This window comes from Bos indicus x Bos taurus, chromosome X, assembly GCF_003369695.1.
Source record: "Bos indicus x Bos taurus breed Angus x Brahman F1 hybrid chromosome X, Bos_hybrid_MaternalHap_v2.0, whole genome shotgun sequence".
In the NCBI taxonomy this organism is placed as follows: Eukaryota; Metazoa; Chordata; class Mammalia; order Artiodactyla; family Bovidae; genus Bos; species Bos indicus x Bos taurus.
Genome location: NC_040105.1, coordinates 96,144,669 through 96,164,554, shown reverse-complemented (window position 1 = coordinate 96,164,554; position 19,886 = coordinate 96,144,669). Strand labels below are relative to the sequence as shown.

General features: G+C 38.4%; 1 pseudogene; it reads left to right on the top strand.

Annotated features, from left to right (window-relative positions):
* Positions 1 to 1,124: 1,124 nt before the first annotated feature.
* LOC113888117 lies at positions 1,125 to 17,062 on the top strand (annotated as a pseudogene).
* Positions 17,063 to 19,886: the final 2,824 nt, after the last annotated feature.

The window sequence follows — 19,886 nt, the reverse complement described above, 5'->3', positions numbered from 1 at the left end:
AGAGGTTTGCAGAGTTACATGGAGAAGAGAAGAGGGAGGATGGAGATAGAGGTGACCAGGAGGAGAAAAGGGGGAATCAAAAGGAGTGAGAGAGAGAAATCCATCCAGTAATCAGTTCCCTAAGTGTTCTCCAAAGCCTGGAACACACAAAGAGATTCACAGAGTTGAGTAGAGAAGAGAAGGGGAAGGAAAGAGACAGAGGCAACCTGGTGGAGAAAAAGGAGAGTCAAAAGGGGGAGAGAGCAATCAAGCCAGTAATCACACTCCCAAGAAAAAATAGGTACTGAAGATTGGGTTCTTAAAGGTATAAAATTGATAACAAATACCAAAAAACAAAGATTAAAAATATGGAGTAGGGTTTAGACTCTCAAAAATACAATATTAAAGAAAAAAAAACAAAGCAAAGTCACAAAAAATTGTAAAATATATATGTGAAGTTTGCTTTAAAAATAGGGTCTTTGTTTTGCAAGTTAATAGTAGGTTATAAAAATGAAAATTAAAGGAGTAATAGAAGGCTTAAAAATAATTTTTTTTTAAAATGATAATAGTAAAATATATCTAGGAATTTCTCTGGAGCTGTTGCGGGCAGTGTGGGGTCAGTTCAGTTTCAGATAGTTCCTTGATCCGGCTTATACTTCTCAAGATCTATAGTCCCCTTCCAATGTAGTCGGTGCTAACTACAGGGTTTTAATCTGTTGCACCTGTCACTTCCAAACTGGTTCCCTCTGTTTATTTTAGCTTCTTCTGTTTGCTCGTCTCTTTAGTGTCTAATTTCTGCCCTGACACAAGAGGGCAAAGGTGGTCACTTATTTAGGCTTACTTGTTCAGTCATGCTGTGGGGAGGGAGGAACACTGCAAACAAATATCACCGGCATATGTGGGGAGTGCTCGCAGTGTCTTGGCCACACCAGGTTTGCCCCTACTCATGTGCATGTGCTTTCCCAGTCTACACCTCTCAGGCTGTAGGTTGCTCTTCCAGGGAACTGTCTGAGGCGGGCCCAGGGTTGTGTGCACTTTCCAGATCTAAGTCGTTCAGATTCAGGTTCTTGGGTAGTCCACAAAGGCACAGACTTGGTTGGGCCTGCGTTTTGTGCCCTTCCAAGATCTGAGCAGCTCAGGTGACCATGTGTTTGGCAAGCACAGTCTCCCCATTTGGGGAGTACATCTTATCACCTCCCCGGTACCAGCCGCTCGGTTTCCTGGGTGGCAGCAGGCACGCCCACTTCAGGTGTTCCGTGTGTCTTCTGAGAGCTGATCTCTGGCTGTGACCCTCCCTGCGGATGTCAACCATCAAGGATCCCAGGAGGACTTGGTTAGCAACTGGGAGCCTGCTTGAAGTTTGGTAGAGGATGCCTCTCTGAGGCTTAGATTTCCCCTTTCTGGCTCTGGCTGCCCCCCACCTGCCTCCCTGTCTCTGGCCGGGGATAGGCTCGTCTGCAACCTGCTAGCTCTCCTCCGGTATTCGCTCAGTCCTTTGTTCTGCGAGCAGGCCTGGCAGTGCATTAGGTTAGGGCTTTTCACTGGATAGTCTCTCTCTCTCTCTCTCTCTCTCTCTCTCTCTCTCTCTCTCTCTCGCTATCCCACAGTTTGGGATGCTATCTCACATTAGTTCCCTCAGATTTCCCTCAGGGCATTCAGGCTTGGTCCTTAGCCTATGCAATGCAACCCATGCCTCCCTGTTCAGCCCCTGCTTGCTGGTAGTGGATGTGAGCACTGGGAGTTGCCATTAGGCACATAACCTGTGGGTTTTATTTATTTATTTATTTTTCCTCCCAGTTATGTTGACCTCTGAGATTTCAAAACTCCCCACAGACACACTGGTGAGAGGGTTTCCTGGTGTTTGGAGACCTCTCCTCTTCTAAGACTCCCTTCCTGGGACGGATATCCATCCCTACCTCTTTTGTCTCTTTTTATCTTTTATGTTTTTTCCTACTTCCGTTCGAAGACAGTGGACTGCCTTTCTGGGTTCCTGATGTCCTCTGCCCGCATTCAGAAGTTGTTTTGTGCAATTTGTTCAGTATTCAAATATTCCCTCCATGAATTTGTGGGGGAGAAAGTGGTTTCCGTGTCCTATTCCTCTGCCATCTTAGGATCACCTCCAATATCTTTGGTTTTGAAACAGAAGAATTTTTAGGGGAAGAAACATTCTCTTCTTCGAAATATTTTTCTTAGACCATTGTTGTATGAGTGTTAACAAATATTTACTAACTTCCACATTGTATAAGAGCCAAAAAGAGTTTTTTATTTGTGCCAAGAGTCTTGAAAAATCCCACGGATTTAATTTTACTTATTTTAACTGTACAAAGTAGAAATGAAAAGGAAGTTATCTCTGTTTTTAGCTCAGTTCCAGATTGGCCCAATCAGTACTTTTTGGTTAAAGAAGCCGTGAAAGCATAATTTACAGTTATTTAAAAACAAAATAGACTTTTTTCCCCTTCAATCTTCCTGTAGATAATACAAACCCCAACCAAAAAGGGATTTTTCTTGAAACCTTGTTTTCCAGGCCAAGAAATAAAGATGAAAACATATTCCCCTGGGGAACCAAGGAAGAAATTAGACTTTTTAAAGGACAGTGGGATGAGGTATTTTGAAAAATATTATCTGTCTTTGTCATATACTTTTCTTGAACAAAATAAAGTTAGGTTTAACATGGGTTTTTCATTTCCTCTTTGAAACTACATGTTGAATAAGAGACGCATGAAGCATAGCATGTGTTTCAAATGTTGTTATTCTGGTGCTCAGTTGTGTCTGACTCTTTGCAACCCCATGAACTTTAGCATGCCAGGCTCTTCTGTCCTCCACTATCTCCCAGAGTTTGCTCAGATTCATTTGTTTCAAATAGCATGCTATAAACTAATTCAAGCCAAAAAGATTGAGACAAAAGAATAATCATACTTTCACTGAAGTCTTCTCCCTGAAAGACTGACCAAAGTTATGAATAGTGTTTTCTTAAACAAGGAGAGAATAATATTCATGCTCTGGTACTAATAGTTACTAACTAAAATTACAAAGGAGGATGTAACATGAGTAAAACAGCCAAGTTGAACAAGGAAGAAGAATTGAACCTAGAGGGGTAGGAAAACAAGCAAAAAGGGAGAGAAAAAAAAAGTCTCAGAAATCATATTTTATGCCACAGAATGAAGAATGAACCCAAAGAAATGATGACTTCAGGAATCAAGGAAACATAATCTTATTTGCAACTGGGTATATACTGATGGATATACCAGAAAGAGGATCCAAGATATAATGATATGGTTTATTCTTAAATTTGATAGCTTGAAAATGCGGTGAACATCTTTGATGAGGCTATAAAAAAAATATGATAGCTTCTAGGATGAAATGAACCTCTCTACATAACTGTTCATATTATACATGTCCATATAAACACTCAATGATATGTTGCATTTAATCACTTCCACCAACATTGGTATTCTAATTTTATACTTTTTTAAAAATTTTGTTGGTATCATTTGGAGGTCTTACTATAACCCCAAAAGTGTTTTTAAAAATAAGCCTTAGAGAAGACCAGTCAAGTTGGCAGAATAGGAGAATCTCGGGTTCACTTCTCCCCACAGGTACATCAAGAATATATCTACAAGTGAAACAATTCACTTGGAACCTGCTAAACACTAGCAGATAACCTTGGACACCTTAGAGGACAAGAAAAGATCCCAGCATAACCAGGTAGAATGGAGAGAAATGGAAGAAAAAGAAAAGAGTAAACAGGATGGGACCACATCCTGGGGAGGGAGATGAAGAAGATGAGAGGTTACCACTCTAAGGGAAGCCCCGCACATGTGGCAGAATACACTGAAATAGAAAGGGGCCTTCAGGGGCTATCAAAAGAAAATGCAGTGGTTTGTCTGTGGTGGGCAGGACAGAACAAGATTTGCATAGATGATCTGCACCACAGCCTTGCATGACCCAGCCTGAGATGGGTGTCCCCCAGTGCAGATGGGAGCTGGGTGCTGAAGCATTGGGTTAGGAGAGTGGACCCAGATAGAGGATACCTGTTGGCTGCTCAGAGATGGCCTGAAGGAACAGAAGTGAGGAGAACAGCTCTGTGAGGACAGCCTGAGGGGATGGGCTGAAGCACTCCCCAATCAGGAAAACTCCTGGAGGAAGCGTGGACTGACTTGGAAGTGAGGTGCCATTGTTGAGTGGGGCACAAGGGGTAGGGCTACCATTGTGACTTCTCTCTCCACATGCCAGCCCCTGCCTCTGTGGGAACTGGAGGCATTCCCAATAGAGCAAGTGTGTGTACCCAAATCATAGCTGCCTTATCCTTCTCTCTGAGCAAGTACAAAGTCCCAGTCAGTTTCTGCCTTTGCCCCCTTTCACCTGAGCAAGGAACAAACACTTGAGGATGGCCCACACATAGAGGTAGGCCTGAAACAAAAGCTGAGCCCAAGGGGCTATGTGACTAAGGAGGAGGAATAGAAATCTCTGTTCTCCGGAAGCCATGGATTGAATACCCGCTATCAGCCTGGTGTATCCAATGCCTATGGAAAATCTTAATGGAAAAGTGCTCCCAGGAGGGAGCCCAATCTAGCTTTAGTACCTGTGGATTTTTGAGAACACATATACGCAGGACATGGGCTCTGAGTTGTGACCACAGTGCCCACAGTGGGTCCAGAGGGTTTATTTGTGGAGGGTTTCCAGTCCTAGCCGCTGGACTCCCAGAGAATTCCTGACCCCAGGAAATATTAATTGGCAGGAACTTTCCCAGAGGTCCCCATATTGGACCAAGTCTCAGCTCCAACCAAAAAGCTGCAAGGTCCAGTGTTCAATGCCTCAGGCCAAACAACAAGCAAGAGAGGAACACAGCCTCACCCATTACCAGATAGGCTGCCTAAAGTCATATTAAGCTCATAGACACCCCCAAACACACCCCTTGACACGGCCCTGCTTACCAAAGGGACAAGACCCAGCTTCACCCACAATAGCACAGGCACCAATATCTCACACCAAGAAGCTTATAGAAGCCTCTGGACAAAATCACATATGAGGGAGTAGACACCAGAAGCAAAAGGAACTACCACCCTGCAGCCAAAAAAAGACCACAGAGTAAGGCAGACAAAATCAGAAGATAGGAATATGTTGCAGACCTACAGGAACAACTAAATTAAGAAGAGAGAAGCAATCTATCTGGCAAAGAATTCAGAGTAATGATAGTGAAGATGATCCAAGATATTGTGAAGAAAATGGAGACATGGATCAAGAAGATAAAAGAAATGTTTAACAAGAATCTAGAAGAACTAAAGAACAAATAGTGGTGAACAATAAAATAAATGAAACAAAAAATGCACTAGAAGAGATCAATAGCAGAATAACTGAGGCAGAAGAATGGATAAATGAGCTGGAAAATAGAATGACAGAAATCACTGCCAGAGAACAACAACAACAAAAAACGAAAAGAAATGAGGACTGTCTCAGAGATGTCTGGAGCAATGTTAACCACATCCATATTTGAATTATAGGCCCCAGAAGAAGAAGAAAAAGACAGAGGGCCTGAGAAAATATTTGAAGAGAATTTTACAAATCCCTAATATGGGAAAGGAAATAGTCACCCAAGTCCAGGAAATGCAAAGAGTCCCATACAGGATAAACAAAAGAAGAAACATGCCAAGACACGTATTAATCAAACTAACAAAAATTAAATACAAAGAAAAAATACTAAAAGCAGCAAAACCAAAACAACAAATAACGTGCAAGAGAATTCCCCATAGGATTATAATCTGATTTTTCAGCAGAGCTTCTATAGGCCAAAAGAGAATGAAATGACATATTTAAAATGATGAAAGGGAAAAACCTATAACCAAAAACAGGTCACCCAGCAAAAATCACATTTAGATTCTATAGAGAAATCAAAAGCTTTCAGTTCAGTTCAGTCCTACAGTCATGTCCGACTCTTTGTGACCCCATGAATCACACACGCCAGGCCTCCCTGTCCATCACCAACTCCCGGAGTTTACCCAGACTCACGTCCTTCGAGTCAGTGATACCATCCAGCCATCTCAACCTCGGTTATCCCCTTCGCCTCAAGCCCACAATCCCTCCCAGCATCAGAGTCTTTTCCAATGAGTCAACTCTTCGCATGAGGTGGCCAAAGTACTGGAGTTTCAGCTTTACCATCAGTCCTTCCAAAGAAATCCCATGGCTGATCTCCTTCAGAATGGATTGGTTGGATCTCCTTGCAGTCGAAGGGACTCTCAAGAGTCTTCTCCAACACCACAGTTCAAAAGCATCAATTCTTCTGCACTCAGCCTTCTTCACAGTCCAACTCTCACATCCATACATGACCACAGGAAAAACCATAGCCTTGACTAGATGAAACTTTGTTGGCAAAGTAATGTCTCTGCTTTTGAATATGCTATCTAGGTTGGTCATAACTTTCCTTCCAAGGAGTAAGCGTCTTTTAATTTCATGGCTGCAGTCACCATCTGCAGTGATTTTGGAGCCCAGAAAAATAAAGTCTGACACTGTTTCCAATGTTTCCCCATCTACTTCCCATGAAGGGATGGGACCAGATGCCATGATCTTTGTTTTCTGAATGTTGAGCTTTAAGCCAACTTTCTCACTCTCCTCTTTCACTTTCATCAAGAGGCTTTTTAGTTCCTCTTCACTTTCTGCCATAAGGGTGGTGTCATCTGCATATCTGAGGTTATTGATATTTCTCCCAGCAATCTTGATTCCAGCTTGTGTTTCTTCCAGTCCAGCGTTTCTCATGATGTACTCTGCACATAAGTTAAATAAGCAGGATGATAATATACAGCCTTGAGGAACTCCTTTTCTATTTAGAACCAGTCTGTTGTTCCATGTCCAGTTCTAACTGTTGCTTCCTGACCTGCACACAAATTTCTCAAGAGGCAGATCAGGTGGTCTGGTATTCCCATCTCTTTTAGAATTTTCCACAGTTTATTGTGATCCACACAGTCAAAGGCTTTGGCATAGTCAATAAAGCAGAAATAGATGTTTTTCTGGAACTCTCTTGCTTTTACCATGATCCAGAGGATGTTGGCAATTTGATCTCTGGTTCCTCTGCCTTTTCTAAAACCAGCTTGAACATCAGGAAGTTCACGGTTCACGTATTGCTGAAGCCTGGCTTGGAGAATTTTGAGCATTACTTTACTAGCGTGTGAGATGAGTGCAATTGTGCGGTAGTTTGGACATTGTCTTTCTTTGGGATTGGAATGAAAACTGAGCTTTTCCAGTCTTGTGGCCACTGCTGAGTTTTCCAAATTTGCTGGCATATTGATTGCAGCACTTTCACAGCATCATCTTTCAGGATTCGGAATAGCTCAGCTGGAATTCCATCACCTCCACTAGCTTTGTTCGTAGTGATGCTTTCTAAGGCCTACTTGACTTCACATTCCAGGATGTCTGGCTCTAGGTCAGTGATCACACCATCGTGATTATCTGGGTCATGAAGATCTTTTTTGTAAAATTCTTCCGTGTATTCTTGCCACCTCTTCTTAATATCTTCTGCTTCCATTAGGTCCATACCATTTCTGTCCTTTATCGAGCCCATCTTTGCATGAAATATTCCCTTGTTATCTCTAATTTTCTTGAAGAGATCTCTAGTCTTTCCCATTCTGTTGTTTTCCTCTGTTTCTTTGCAATGATTGCTGAAGAAGGCTTTCTTATCTCCTCTTGCTATTCTTAGAACTCTGCATTCAGATGTTTATATCTTTCCTTTTCTCCTTTGCTTTTTGCTTCTCTTCTTTTCACAGCTATTTGTAAGGCCTCCCCAGACAGCCATTTTGCTTTTTTACATTTCTTTTCCACGGGGATGGTCTTGATCCCTGTCTCCTGTACAATGTCATGAACCTCATTCCATAGTTCATCAGGAACTCTATCTATCTGATCTAGGCCCTTAAATCTATTTCTCACTTCCACTGTATAATCATAAGGGATTTGATTTAAGTCATACCTGTATGGTCTAGTGGTTTTCCCTACTTTCTTCAATATAAGTCTGAATTTGGCAATAAGGAGTTCATGATCTGAGCCACAGTCAGCTCCTGGTCTTGCTTTTGCTTACTGTATAGAGCTTCTCCATCTTTGGCTGCAAAGAATATAATCAATCTGATTTCAGTGTTGACCATCTGGTGATGTCCATGTGTAGAGTCTTCTCTTGTGTTGTTGGAAGAGGGTGTTTGTTATGATCAGTGCATTTTATTGGCAAAACTCTATTAGTCTTTGTCATGCTTCATTCCGTATTCCAAGGCCAAATTTGCCTGTCACTCCAGGTGTTTCTTGATTTCCTACCTTTTGCATTCCAGTCCCCTATAATGAAAAGGAGATCTTTTTTGGGTGTTAGTGCTAAAAGGTCTTGTAGGTCTTCATAGAACTGTTCAACTTCAGCTTCTTCAGCATTACTGGTTGGGGCATAGACTTGGATTACTGTGATGTTGAATGGTTTGCCTTGGAAACGAACAGAGATCATTCTGTCATTTTTGAGATTGCATCCAAGTACTGCATTTCAGACTCTTTTGTTGACCATGATAACTACTCCATTTCTTCTGAGGGATTCCTGCCCACAGTAGTAGATATAATGGTCATCTGAGTTAAATTCACCCATTGCAGTCCATCTTAGTTCGCTGATTCCTAGAATGTCGATGTTCACTCTTGCCATCTCTTGTTTGACCACTTCTAATTTGCCTTGATTCATGGACCTGACATTCCAGGTTCCTATGCAATATTGCTCTTTACAGCATCAGACCTTGCTTCTATCACCAGTCACATCCACAGCTGGGTATTGTTTTTGCTTTGGCTCCATTCCTTCATTCTTTCTGGAGTTATTTCGCCACTGATCTCAGCATATTGGGCACCTACTGACCTGGGGAGTTCCTCCTTCAGTATCCTATCATTTTGCCTTTTCATACTGTTCATGGGGTTCTCAAGGCAAGAATACTGAAGTGGTTTGCCATTCCCTTCTCCAGTGGACCACATTCTGTCAGATGTCTCCACCATGACCCACCCATCTTGGGTTGCCCCATGGGCATGGCTTAGTTTCATTGAGTTAGACAAGGCTGTGGTCCTAGTGTGATTAGATTGACTAGTTTTCTGTGAGTATGGTTGCAGTGTGTCTGCCCTCTGATGCCCTCTTGCAACACCTACCGTCTTACTTGGGTTTCTCTTACCTTGGGCATGGGGTATCTCTTCATGGCTACTCCAGCAAAGCGCAGCCCCTGCTCCTTACTTGGGATGAAGGGTATCTCCTCACCGCCTCCCTTCCTGACCTTCAATGTGGGATAGCTCCTCTAGGCCCTCCTGTGCCCGCGCAGCCACGGCTCCTTGGATGTGGGGTTGGTCCTCCCAGCTGCTGCCCCTGGCCTCGGGCGTGGGGGCGTGGGGCAGCTCCTTCCGGCTGCCGCCCCTGACGTCGGATGTGGGGTAACTCCTCTTGGCCGCCCCCCTGACCTCGGATGCAGGTTACCTCCTCTCGGCCGTTCCTGTGCCATCGAAGCCTGGCACTCTCGACCGCTTTATAGACATGCAAAAGCTGAGAGAATCCAGCACCTCCACACCAGTTTTACAATAAATACTAAAGGAACTTCTCTAAGCAGGAAACAGAAGAGAATAAAAAGAACTACAAAAGCAAGCCAAAAACAATTAAGAAAATGGCAATAGGAACATATATATATATATTACATTAAATGTAAATACATTAGCGGTGGGATGGATAGGGAGGTGGGAGGGATGTTCAGGTGGGAGGGGACATAAGTAACCCTAGGGCTGATTCATGTTGATGTTTGGTAGAAACTAAGACAATACTGTAAAGCAAGTATCTGTCAAACAAAAATAAATAAATGAAAATAAAATATAAATAGACTAAATGCTTCTACCAAAAGACACAGACTGGTTGAATAGATATGAAAACAAGACCTGTATATATGCTTTCTACCAGACAACCATTTCAAACCCAGGGACACATACAGACTGAAGAGATGGAAAAAAGATATTCCATTCAAATGAAAATTTAAAGAAAGCTGGAGTAGCAACATTCTATCAGACAAAACAGACTTTAAAATAAAGATTGTTACAAGAGACAAGAAGAACACTACATTATGATCAAGAGGTCAAATCAAGAAGACATAACAATTGTAAATACATATGCACCCAAAATAGGGGCCCTGCAACATATAAGGCAAGTGCTAACAGCCATAAAAGGGGAAATTGACAGGAACACAATAGTAGAGGAATTCAACACTCCACATTCACCAATGAGTAGATCATCCATACAGAAAATTAATAAGGAAACACAAGCTTTAAATGACATATTAGAATGGATATATTTAATTTATATTTGTGAGACATTCCAACTGAAAGGAGCAGAATACACTTACTTCTCAAGTGCATATAGAACATTCTTAAGGATAGATCACATCTTGGGCGACAAATCAAGTTTTGGTAAATTTAAGAAAATTGAAATCATATAAAGCATCTTCTGACCACAAAGATATAGAAATAAATTACAGGGAAAAAAAAAACTTTAAAGAACATGAACACATGGAGACTAAGCAATGTTATTAAATAATCAATAAACCACTGAAGAAACCAAAGAAAAAGTAAAAAATACCTAGAGATAAGCAAAATGAAAGCATGATAATCCAAAAGCTATGGGACACAACAAAGGCAGCTCTAAAAGGGAAGCTTATAGCAACAAAATCTTATCTCAGGAGACAGGAAAAAATCTCAAATAAACAACCTATTCTTACACCCGAAGCAACTAGGATAAAGAACAAACAAAACCCAATGTTAGTATGAGGGAAAAAAATCAAATATTAGGGCAAATATAAATGAAAGAGATGAAGAAAACAATAGCAAAGACAAATGATACTAAAAGGTAGTTCTCTGAAAAGATAAACATAATTGATAAACCATTAGCCAAACTCACCAAGATAAAAAGAAAGAGGACTCAAATCAATAAAATATGAAATGATAAAGGAGAAGTTAGAACTGACACCATAGAAATACAAATGATTGTAAGAAATTCCCACAAGCAACTACATGCCAATATAATGGACAACTGAGAAGAAATGGACAATTTCTTAGAAAGATACATCCTTCAAATACTGAACCAAGAATAGAAAATATGAACAGACAAGTCTTAAGAACTAAAATTGAAACCATGATTAAAAACTTTCTAAGAAACAGAAATCCAAGACTAGATGAATTCACAAGCAAATTCTTTCAAACATTTAGAGAAGAGCTTCTGAAACTCTTCCCAAAAATTTCAGAGGAATCATGACACCCAAATCAGACAGATATCACAAGAAAAGAAAATTATTGGCCAATATCACCAATGAACATAGATGTTAAACTCCTCAACAGAATACTAGGAACCTGTAATCAACAACACATTAAAAAGATCATACATCCTAATCAAGTGAGATTCATCCCAGTGTTGCAAGACTATTTCAATATATGCAAATCAATCAATGTAATACACAAAAATTAGCAGACTGAAGAATAAAAGCATTGTGATTATCTCAATATATATAAAAGAATATTTGACAAAGTTCAAAATCCATTTATGATAAAAACTCTACAGAAAGTGGGCTTAAAGGGAACTAACACCAACATAATAAAGGCCATATATGACAAACCTCCAACAAACATAGTCAATGGTGAAAAGCTGAAAGCATTTCCTCTAACATCAGAAACAAGACAAGGATGTCCAATCTTGTCACTTTTATTCAACATAGTTATGGAAGTCCTGGCCATGGGTATCAGAGAAGAAAATTAAATAAAAGGAATCCAAATTGGAAAAGAAGTAAAAGTGTCATTGTTTGCAGATGACATAATAGCATATGTAGAAAATCCTAAAGATGCTACCAGAAAATTACTAGAGGTCACCAATGAACTTAGTAAAGTTGTAGGATATGAAATTAATACACAGAAATCTGTTGCATTTCTATACACTATCAATAAAAGATAAAAAAGAAAAATTAAAAAACAATCCTATTTACCATTGCATCAAAAATATAAGATATCTAGCACTAAGCCTACTGAAGGAAGTAAAAGACCCGAACTCTAAAAATTATAAGACACTGATGAAAGAAATCAAAGATGACACAGGTAGATGAAAAGATATACCATGTTCTTGGGTTGGAAGAATCACTATTGTCAAAACGATTATACTACCCAAGGCAATCTACAGATTCAGTGAAATCCTTGTCCTCTTACCAATGGCATTTTTCAAAGAACAAGGACAAAATATCTTAAAATTTTTGTGGAGACAAAAAAGACCTTGAATAGTCAAAGCCATCTTGGGAAAGAAAAACAGAGCTGGAGGAATAAGGTTTCCTGACTTCAGACTATACTACAAATGATACAGTCATCAAAACAGTATGGTATTAGCACAAAACAGGAATACAGATCAATGAACCAGGACAGAAAATCCACGGATTAATCCATGAATTTATGGTCACATAATCTGTGGTAAAGTAGGCAAGAATATACAGTGGAGAAAAAACAGTCTTTTCAATAAGTGGTGCTAGGAAAGCTGGGTAGCTCTATCTAAAAGAATGAAATTAGAACACACCCTAACACCATACACAAAGTCAAACTCAAATGTATTAAAGATTTAAATGTAAGGCTGGATACTATAAAACTATTAGAGGAAAACACAGGGAGAACACTTCCTAATATAAATTACATCAAGCTCTTTTTTTCATCATCCTTCTAGAATAATGAAAATAAAAATAAACAAATGAAAGCTAATTAAGCAGTCTTATGGACTCTGTGGGAGAGGGAGAGGGTGGGAAGATTTGGGAGAATGGCATTGAAACATGTAAAATATGTATGAAACAAGTTGCCAGTCCAGGTTCGATGCACAATACTGGATGCTTGGGGCTAGTGTACTGGGACGACCCAGAGGGATGGTATGGGGAGGGAGGAGGGAGGAGGGTTCAGGATGGGGAACACATGTATACCTGTGGCAGATTCATTTTGGTATTTGGCAAAACTAATACAATTATGTAAAGTTTAAAAATAAAATAAAATTTAAAAAAGAAAAAAAAATAAACAAAAGCTTTTGCACAACAAAGAAAACCATTTAGAAATGAAAAGAAAACTCCATGTTAGAGAAAATACTTCAAGTGAAGCAAACCACAAGGGATTAATCTCCAAAATGCACAAATAGCTCATGCAGCTCAATATCAAAAAAGGCAAACAGTGCAATCAAAAAATAGGTGGAAGATCTAAATAAACATTTCTTCAAAGAAGATATATATGAAAAGATTCTCAACATCACTGATTTTTAGGGAAATGCAAAACTACAATGTTGTATCACCTCACACTGGTCAGAATGGCCATTATCAAAAAATCTATAAACCATAAATGCTGGAAAGAAGGTGGAGAAAAGGTAACCCTCCTACACTGTTGGCTGCAATGCAAACTGGTACAGACACTATGAAGAACAGTATGGAGCTTCCTTAATAAAACTGAAAACAGAGTTACAATATGATCTAGCCATCCCACTCCTGGGCATATATTTAGAGAAAACAATAATTTGAAAAATGCATGCAACTGAATGTTCACTGAAGCACTACTCACAATAGGCAGGAATGGAGCAACCAAAATATTCATCAACATAGAAATGGATAATGAAGATTGGTAGATATACATAATGGAATATTACTCAGCCAGAAAAAGGAAAAATGCATGCTATTTTTAGCAACATGGTTGAGCCTAGAGATTCTTATACTGAGTAAAGACAGTCAGACTGAGGAAGACAAATATATGATATTGCTTATAGTGGAATCTAAAAAGAGGCTACAAATGGACTTATCTACCTGGTGGGCTACCGTCCATGAGGTCACAAAGAGTCAGACATGACTGAGTGACTAACACTTTCACAAAACCAAAAGAGTTGCTGGTGTGGAAAATAAACTTGTTACTGACAGGTAAAGGGTGGAGGGATAAATTGGAATTGACACATACACACTACTATATATATCAATAACATAGATAACTAATAAGGACCTTCTGTGTAGCACAAAGAACTCCAGTCAATACTCTATAATGACCAATATGGGAAAAGAATCTAAAAAGAGTGGATATATTAATTTGTATAACAGATTCACTTCTCTGTACATTTGAAACTAACACAAAATGGTAAATCAATTATACCCCAAAATAAAAGATAAAATAAAAATAATCCTTAGAGGCAAAATAATAAGTGTAGACAGAACATGCCACTTCCCTAGAATTAACATACACAAAGTTTAGATATTGTAAGTCCTTCTAATAGAAAAGCCATCAGTTAAATAAGACACTACACTAAGGAAATGTCAGCCTGGACAACGCTTATTCATTTCAGGAACACCTACACACATACTTCAGTTTATTTTTTTTTCTATTGCTTTTCTCAACCTCCTACCTTATACTACAAGTGTTTTAGAATTCATTTTCTTCTACCTTGAATCCAAAGATTCTTTCTCTAAATACTGATTTTGAATAATCAACTCATATTATATCCAGTTTCAAAGATTCATTAGTAGACACACAACCCATCTGAAGATAGCTTGAACAAATCTAAACTTCTTATAATTCTGTAGAATTACTTATCTATAGTGGTAAATTTAATTTTTAAAAGTATTTTGACAAAAATTTTTAAAGTGTTTACTTTAAATTGGGGGAATACATGTATAATCAGAGCTTCTCAAATGTTCCATGATGTTTATAAACTTATCCATGTGATGATTACATGGAAATATGTACAAGTATTACAGTCAATATCCAATGGTTGATTAATGGCTAATGCTAGTTAAATAGACTGGATAATATTCAATTATCCACACAAAAATCCACACAATCTGAAATTCATACAATAAATGTTTACCTTTGATGCAAAATTCAGTCCAATTGGACCAATCATGAAAAGTATAACCATAAAAATACACCAGAGAGGTTTTTTTTTTTTTTTTTTTCTGTTGACTCAGTTTTGGTTAATACAGGAGAATTATCCAGCTATTTTTAGAATCTAACTTTGACTAACTATTACATATGATGTTTTCTGTATAAAATAGTGTATTTGTAATGTATGTCTATATACCTCTTGCTACACACACACACACACACACACACATACATACATAAAAGTAGCATGTTATAATAAAAAATATATTCAAAAGGAAAAATACTTTCTTTTTCTAGTTCCTTGAGGTATAAGGTTGAATTGTTTGAGATATTTCTTTTTTATTAATATAGTTTTTTTTATTGCTATAAAATTCTCTCTTAGAAGTGCTTTAAATGAATCCTTAAATTTTGGTACAGTGTGTTTCCATTTGCATTTGTCTCAAAATGCTGTTATTTTCCTTTTGACTTTTTTTTTTAACTATTTTCTGTTCAGGAAATTGTTATTAAATTTCCACATATTTATGAACTTTTCAATTTTTCTCCTGTTATTGATACCTAGTTTCATTCCATTGTGATTGGAAAAGATATTCAATATGATTCCAATTTTGTTTGGTGACCTAACGTGATCTATCCTGTAGAATATCCCTTATGCACTTGAGAAGAATGCATATTCCGCTTCTGTTGTGTAGAATGTTCTGTGTATATTTCCTCTGTTTATTTGGTTTATATTGTTGTTCAAGTCTTTTTTTTACATATTACTCATCTGTCTGATCTGCTAATTGATAAATGTGGTGTATTAAAGTCCCCAACTATTATTGCATTGCTATTTTTCCATTCAGTTTTGTTAATATTTGCTTTATATATTTAGGTTTTATGACATTGTGTGATATATGTACAAGTGCTATATCCTTTTGACATATTGACCTCTTTGCCATTGTATGTGACCTTCTTTGTCTCTTAGGACAACTTTTAATGCAATGATTATTTTGTCTGATTTGAGTATAGTTACCCCTGATCATGGCAGCTTCTATGGTTGTGTAGATGGTAAAGAATCTGCTTGCAATGCAGGAGATTTGAGTTCGATCCCTGGATCAAGAAGATTCCCTGGAGAAGGAAATGGCTACCCATTCCAGTATTCTTGCCTACAGAATTGCATGGACAGAGGAACCTGGCAGGCTACAGTTCATGGGATCACTAAGAGTCAGACACAACCGAAGTGACTAAGCACCTATTGGCACCCATGATCTATTTTAATTATTATTGCAAAGATTATCTTTTGCCATCCCTTTATTTTCAGCCTATATGCATCCTTAATGCTAATGTGAGTCTCTTGTAGGCAGCATTTTAGTTGGATCATGCATTGTATCCATCCAGTCACTTTGTCATTTCATTGGCAATTTAATCCATTTACATTTAAGGTAATTACTGATAAGTAAGGATTTACCATTACCATTTTGGTAATTGTTTCTGTCTGTTTTATTATTCCTTTTTTGCCTTCATCTCTCGGGGTCTTCATTTCTGATTTAGCGACTTTTATAGCAGTGTGTGTTAGTCGCTCAGTTGAGTCCAACTCTTTGCAACTGCACAAACTGTAGCCTGTCAGGTTCCTCTGTCCATGGAATTTTCCAGGCAAGAATACTGAGAGTGGGTTGCCATTTTTAGCAGTAGGCTTTGATTTATTTCTGTTTTAGCTTTTCTACCACAAGTGTTTCTCTTTGCAATTACCATGAAGCTTACATAAAATTTCTTATAGATGCGCCACAGCTTCGGTAGCAACTGTCTCTCTACACAGGTGTGAATCTTGCTAGCCTTTCCCCCAGAAGACTGTTGCAGTCGGCCAGCCCCTGCTCCTTGGTAACTGTGTGTGACAGAAAGGGCGTGATCTAGAATGCTGATATATCGGAGGAGATGCAACAGGACTCTGTGGAGTGTGCTATTCAGGCATTGGAGAAATATAATAGAGAAGGACATTGTGGTCCATATCAAGAAGGAGTTTGACAAGAAGTACAGCCCCACCTGGCACTGCACCATGGGGAGGAACTTTGGTAGTTATGTGACACATGAAACCAAACACTTCATCTACTTCTACCTGGACCGAGTGGCCATTCTCCTGTTCAAATCTGGTTAAAAGCATGGATTGTGCTACACACCCAGTGATCCATCCAAAAACAAGGACTGCATACTAAATTCCAAATACCAGACATTGAAGTCTTCAGCCTTGCCTAAGGGAACACCTCCATCTTTGAACCTTTACTGTGTTTTGTACAGGGCATTCTCTGTACTAGTTGGTTGTGGTTATAAAGCAATTAGCAAAACATCTTACATTTGTATTTATTTTATATTCCATACCTCTCTGCAACATGTTTTCTCTCTTCAAAATCCATTCCTTTAAAGAAATAAATCTGTTGGAGAAATGTGAAAAAAAATTCTTATAGTTATAACTCTTATTTATAAAATGAAGAGGTTTAATTTTAGTTGAGTTCAGTAAAATTCCTTTTTGCTTTAATATTTGTTTTTTCTAATGCATATGTGATTATTAATAGTTAATTTTCAGTTCATTAGGTGAGTAGTTTAATAAAAGACTCCAGTTAACAAACTGATGCAGGAAGTTTCGGGATGGTGAGGGAAAATTACCTATGTTTCAGAGCTACCTCAATACAACATACCCAAAATGGAATTTACTATCTTCTCCATACCCATGATTACCTCTCTCCAGTTTATTCCTCCACATAATTTTTAGAGTTTCTTTGTAAAATATAAGATTAATCATATCACTCCTCTTGAATGTTTAAATATAAAAGTCTCACCATATCTGTCAGGATAAATTCTAAACAAATTAGCAGCAGAGAATATAAAGTCTAACATTTTCTAGTTCCAACCATAATGTGACTCCTATCATTTTCTTATGGCTTCTATCAAAATATTTTTTTAATTAACCATATTAACACACTTCCCTCTCTCTCTCTCTTCCTCACTCTCATTCACCCTCTCTTTTTTTTCCATGCTTTTGTGTAACTTGTAGCAGACCCAAAATGAAGTAAGCCTCAATGAGACAGAATCCTATAAGGGAGACTACTTCTCTAATTTTGCCTAATCTAAGCAATCAAGTCTAAATAGTCAAGTAAGTTCTGCCCAGTGTAGGTGTATTGATTTGAAAGTATATAAAAGGTATTTCAATGTAGAAATTAAATATTTTTAACACTTTGGGAAAATAAAAATATTTACTGAAAATATTAGTTCACTATCTATACTGAAAAGTAAAAGCATTTACTTTGAATGGTAAAATATCAACATCCATAAAGTGTTTATCAGCCTTCATTTTTCTTCACTAAGGAAGAGCTAATAATCTTTATAATGGTTTAAAGTGTTTATTAGCCTACTTTAGTCTAGTCTGGTTTCTCTTTTCTGTGTGCAACATTCATCTTATCCCATGTAGTTTGTTATCTGGAATGCCTCCTTCTTGTAGCAATTTAAATTTCTTGTTATTTGCTTAAAGTCTTTGAATACTAAATATTTATCCATCAATTTCACCTAAAGTCTTTGACTCCTTCCAATATGACCTGCAAATTTGCAGTTTATTTCAGCAGCTCTCTTGCTCTTTGACCTAAAGGTTTTGCATTGCCTTCTCATGAGCAACTGGAGTCAGTCTGACATCTCACATATATGGAGACAGGAAGGGCATTTTAAATTTCCTTTACAATCTGAACTGAACCTTGAAGAATAGGTAAGACTAAAGTGGATACGAGGAAAAGAAAAGACATTCTAAGAAGGAGAAGTGTCATAAAAATCCATAGAGACATAAGTATCCCTGACAGATCAGTAAGACAATAAGAAGGCAAGTCCTCATGGATAGAGGATACATATTCAAGAAATGTGGCATGAAAGCTCCCTCTGCCAAGAATACTCTATCCTTGCCTTTTATCTAACTCTTACTAGCTGATACTTTTTATTTGAATCTTTTTCTCACCCAGCTAAGTGTCTTCTATTCCACTGTCTGGACACCCTTTACTTCCTTAACAAATAATCTATCATATCTGGTAACATTTTTGACTATGTATCAGAATCATCTAGAGCTGGGGTCAATAAATGATTGTTCAAGGACCAAATCCAGCCCAACTCCCTGTTCTATAAATAAAGCTTTATTGGAGTACAGCCATAGTCATCTTTTTATATATTGTCTATGGTTGCTTTAGTGCACTAATGGCAAAGCTGAGTTTTTGCAACAGGAACCTGTGGTTCACAAACCTAAATTATGTACTGCTGCTGCTAAGTCGCTTCAGTCGTATCTGACTCTGTGCAACCCCATAGAGGGCAGCCCACCAGGCTCCCCTGTCCCTGGGATTCTCCAGGCAAGAACACTGGAATGGGTTGCCATTTCCTTCTCCAATGCATGAAAGTGAAAAGTGAAAGTGAAGTCGCTCAGTCATGTCTGACTCTTTGCGACCCCATGGACTGTAGCCTACCAGGCTCCTCTGTCCATGGGATTCTCCAGGCAAGAGTACTGGAGTGGATTGCCATTTCCTTCTCCAAAATTATGTACAATATGACCTTTAATAGGAAAAGCTTGCAGATCACTGACCTATAGGGCTTGTTAAAACTCAGATTGTTGGGCCTCGCTCCTAGAGTTTTTGATTTAGTAAGATAAGAGTGTGGTCCAATGATGTACATTTCTAACAAGTTCCTAGGTAATACTGGTGTTGATGCTGTTGGTTTGGGATCATAGGATGACAACTGCTGCCCTATACCTATGGATCTCATCCTTGGTTAAATATTAGAATCATCTGCAGAGCTTTTAAAAATTGATGTTAAATCAGAATCTCTAAGAGTGAAACTCAGACTTAAGTACATTTTTAAGTCCCCAGATGATTCCAATATTTGACTTAGAGTAAAAACTCCTGTCCTGTAAGCTCTGGGAAAGTATGCTCTCTGCCTTAGACTTAGGCAAGTGCCTGGCATGCTGGAAGTGCTAAAGTAAATAACACATAGATGAACTAACATTTTTTTCAGTTAAATAAAAT